At 48.9% G+C, this 3847-nt stretch overlaps 7 non-coding genes and 1 pseudogene across 7 annotated transcripts; all 8 read right to left on the bottom strand.

The window, feature by feature from the left end:
- Positions 1 to 494: 494 nt before the first annotated feature.
- LOC119351385 lies at positions 495 to 614 on the bottom strand. Its single transcript, XR_005169897.1, has one exon. It is a non-coding gene; the product is annotated as a 5S ribosomal RNA (ribosomal RNA).
- Positions 615 to 911: 297 nt separating this feature from the next.
- LOC119351362 lies at positions 912 to 1030 on the bottom strand. Its single transcript, XR_005169875.1, has one exon. It is a non-coding gene; the product is annotated as a 5S ribosomal RNA (ribosomal RNA).
- Positions 1031 to 1328: 298 nt separating this feature from the next.
- LOC119351256 lies at positions 1329 to 1447 on the bottom strand. The gene has a single exon (XR_005169777.1). It is a non-coding gene; the product is annotated as a 5S ribosomal RNA (ribosomal RNA).
- Positions 1448 to 1744: 297 nt separating this feature from the next.
- On the bottom strand, positions 1745 to 1863 carry LOC119351407. The gene has a single exon (XR_005169916.1). It is a non-coding gene; the product is annotated as a 5S ribosomal RNA (ribosomal RNA).
- A 297-nt stretch (positions 1864 to 2160) lies between these two features.
- LOC119351217 lies at positions 2161 to 2279 on the bottom strand. The gene has a single exon (XR_005169740.1). It is a non-coding gene; the product is annotated as a 5S ribosomal RNA (ribosomal RNA).
- A 295-nt stretch (positions 2280 to 2574) lies between these two features.
- On the bottom strand, positions 2575 to 2693 carry LOC119351409 (annotated as a pseudogene).
- Positions 2694 to 2988: 295 nt separating this feature from the next.
- On the bottom strand, positions 2989 to 3107 carry LOC119351404. The gene has a single exon (XR_005169913.1). It is a non-coding gene; the product is annotated as a 5S ribosomal RNA (ribosomal RNA).
- Positions 3108 to 3373: 266 nt separating this feature from the next.
- Positions 3374 to 3492, bottom strand: LOC119351255. Its single transcript, XR_005169776.1, has one exon. It is a non-coding gene; the product is annotated as a 5S ribosomal RNA (ribosomal RNA).
- Positions 3493 to 3847: the final 355 nt, after the last annotated feature.

The following is a 3847-nucleotide window of genomic DNA, read 5'->3' as shown; positions in this document are numbered from 1 at the left end:
CTATGTAATTTAAGATGACATGTGAAATGCTTTCTAGCCGGATTGTAGATCGTTTGTCATTGCGGACCTTTTCGCTTCAACCTCCGGACCCAATAGTCTGGAGTGTGTCTGAATACCCTCCCGGTTATGTAAGAACCGGGGCATGCATGGAGACCAGGCGTAGGGGTCATTAGTGCTTTAACAGACAAGTGCCCAGCTAGTTATGTTATATTACATGGTTAGTAAGACACATCTTCGGGAGAGAATAGTTCCGTTAGGGGTTCCTTTCCCTGAGAGGCATGCCCTAAAGTGCATGTCCGGACTGCGAAAAAAGCAGAAAAAGCATATGGGGGCGGATAAATAAACAAGTGAGAAATCATCTTTTAGTTCACCGATCGAATATTCCCTAGCCCCCGGCTATAACTTACCGCAATCGTGCAAAATAATAAAACACGGTAAATATATTACTTACACGTGTGTTTTGTTTTGCAAGCGGCGCAAAAAAAATTAAAAAGGGAATGCAACACCAGGACTTCCCAAGAGGTCACCCATCCTAGTACTACTCTCGCCCAAGCACGCTTAACTTCGGAGTTCTGATGGGATCCGGTGCTTTAGTGCTCGTATTGATTGCATCGGACATGTTACCCCCGTCTTCGTTCCTTATCCTTGCCCCTCCCAGCTCCACCACAAAGACGATTGTACATTTCTTTGGCCGCTCCCTCTCAACTACGGAGACGAGTTTACCGCGGTTTCCACCCCTCCCTCTCAACCGCACCAGTGCACGCTTGCCGCGCCACAACGCCGCCGCTAGACTCGTGAATCGTGAGCACCCAACTATAACTTACCGCAATTGTGCAAAATAATAAAACACGGTAAATATATTACTTACACGTGCGTGTTGTTTTGCAAGCGGCGCAAAAAAAATTAAAAAGGGAATGCAATACGAGGACTTCCCAGGAGGTCACCCATCCTAGTACTACTCTCGCCCAAGCACGCTTAACTTCGGAGTTTTTATGGGATCCGTTGCTTTAGTGCTGGTATGATCACATCGGACATGTTACCCCAGTCTTCGTCCCTTGTCCTTGCCCCTCCCAACTCCACTACAAAGATGATTGTACATTGCTTTGGCCGCTCCCTCTCAACTATGGAGATGAGTTTACCGCGGTTTCCACCCCTCCCTCTCAACTGCACCAGTGCACGCTTGCCAAGCCACAACGCCGCCGCTAGACGCGTGAATCGTGAGCACCCAGCTATAACTTACCGCAAATCATGCAAAATAATAAAACACGATAAATATATTACTTACACGTGCGTTTTGTTTTGCAAGCGGCACAAAAAAAATAAAAAAGGGAATACAACACGAGGACTTCCGAGGAGGTCACCCATCCTAGTACTACTCTCACCCAAGCACGCTTAACTTCGGAGTTCTGATGGGATCCGGTGCTTTAGTGCTGGTATGATCGCATCCGACATGTTACCCCCGTCTTCGTCCCTTATCCTCGCCCCTCCCAGCTCCACTACAAAGACGATTGTACATTTCTTTGGCCTCTCCCTCTCAACTACGGAGACGAGTTTACCGCGGTTTCCACCCGTCCCTCTCAACCGCACCAGTGCACGCTTGCCGCGCCACAACGCCACCGCTAGACGCGTGAATCGTGAGCACCCAGCTATAACTTACCGCACTCGTGCAAAATAATAAAACACGGTAAATATATTACTTACACGTGCGTTTTGTTTTGCAAGCGGCGCAAAAAAAATTGAAAAGGGAATGCAACACGAGGACTTCCTAGAAGGTCACCAATCCTAGTTCAACTCTCGCCCAAGCACGCTTAACTTTGGAGTTCTGATGGAATTCGGTGCTTTAGTGCTGGTATGATCGCATCCGACATGTTACCCCCGTCTTCGTCCCTTATCCTTGCCCCTCCTAGCTCCACTACAAAGACGATTGTACATTGCTTTGGCCGCTCCCTCTCAACTACGGAGACGAGTTTACCGCGGTTTCCACCCCTCCCTCTCAACCGCACCAATGCACGCTTGCCGTGCCACAACGCCACCACTAGATGCGTGAATCGTGAGCACCCATCTATAACTTACCGCAATCGTGCAAAATAATAAAACATGGTAAATATATTACTTACACGTGCGCTTTGTTTTGCAAGCGGCGCAAAAAAAATTAAAAAGGGAATGCAACACGAGGACTTCCCAGGAGGTCACCCATCCTAGTACTACTCTCGCCCAAGCACGCTTAACTTCGGAGGTCTGATGGGATCCGGTGCTTTAGTGCTGGTATGATCGCATCCGACATGTTACCCCCGTCTTCGTCCCTTATCCTTGCCCCTCCCAGCTCCACTACAAAGACGATTGTACATTGCTTTGGCCGCTCCCTCACAACTACGGAGACGAGTTTGACGCGGTTTCCACCCCTCCCTCTCAACCGCACCAGTGCACGCTTGCCGCGCCACAACGCCGCCGCTAGACGCGTGAATCGTGAGCACCCAGCTATAACTTACACAATCGTGCAAAATAATAAAATACGGTAAATATATTACTTACATGTGCGTTTTGTTTTGCAAGCGGCGCAAAAAAAATAAAAAGGGAATGCAACACGAGGACTTCCCAGGAGGTCACCCATCCTAGTACTACTCTCCCTCAAGAACGCCTAACTTCGGAGTTTTGATGGGATCCGATGCTTTAGTGCTAGTATGATCGCATCCGACATGTTACCCCCGTCTTCGTCCCTTATCCTTGCCCCTCCCAGCTCCACTACAAAGACGATTGTACATTGCTTTGGCCGCTCCCTCTCAACTACGGAGACGAGTTTACCGCGGTTTCTACCCCACCCTCTCAACCGCACAGTGCACGCTTGCCGCGCCACAACGCCGCCACTAGACTCGTGAATCATGAGCACCCAGCTATAACTTACCGCAATCATGCAAAATAATAAAACACGGTAAAAATATTACTTACACGTGCGTTTTGTTTTTCAAGCGGCGCAAAAAAATTTAAAAGGGAATGCAACACGAGGACTTCCCAGGAGGTCACCCATCCTAGTAATACTATTGCCCAAGCACGCTTATCTTCGGACTTCTGATGGGATCCATTGCTTTAGTGCTGGTATGATCGCATCCAACATGTTACCCCCAGCTTCGTCCCTTATCCTTGTACATTGCGTTGGCCGCTCCCTCTCAACTACGGAGACGAGTTTACCACGGTTTCCACCCCTCCCTCTCAACCGCACTAGTGCACGCTTGCCGCGCCAAAACACCGCCGCTAGACTCGTGAATCGTGAGCACCCAGCAATAACTTACCGCAATCGTGCAAAATAATAAAACACGGTAAATATATTACTTACACATGCGTTTTGTTTTGCAAGCGGCGCGAAAAAATTAAAAAGGGAATGCAACACGTGGACTTCCCAGGAGGTCACCCATCCTAGTACTACTCTCGCCCAAGCACACTTAAGTTCAGAGTTCTGATGGGATCCGGTGCTTTAGTGCTGGTATGATCGCATCCTTGATGTTACCCCCGTCGTCGTCCATTATCCTTGCCCCTCCCAGCTCCACTACAAAGACGATTGTACATTGCTTTGGCCGCTCCCTCTCAACTACGGAGAAGAGTTTACCGCGGTTTCAACCCCTCCCTCTCAACCGCACCAGTGCACGCTTGCCGCGCCACAACGCCGCCGCTAGACGCGTGAATCGTGAGCACCCAGCTATAACTTACCGCAATCGTGCAAAATAATAAAACACGGTAAATATATTACTTACACGTGTGTTTTGTTTTGCAAGCGGCGCAAAAAAATTAAAAAAGGAATGCAACATGTTACCCCCAGCTTCGTCCCTTATCCTTGTACATTGCGTTGGCCGCT

Source organism: Triticum dicoccoides, chromosome 1B (genome assembly GCF_002162155.2).
Source record: "Triticum dicoccoides isolate Atlit2015 ecotype Zavitan chromosome 1B, WEW_v2.0, whole genome shotgun sequence".
Classification (NCBI taxonomy): domain Eukaryota; kingdom Viridiplantae; phylum Streptophyta; class Magnoliopsida; order Poales; family Poaceae; genus Triticum; species Triticum dicoccoides.
Note: the sequence above shows the minus strand (reverse complement) of the source record. Positions and strands in the feature narration are given on the sequence as shown.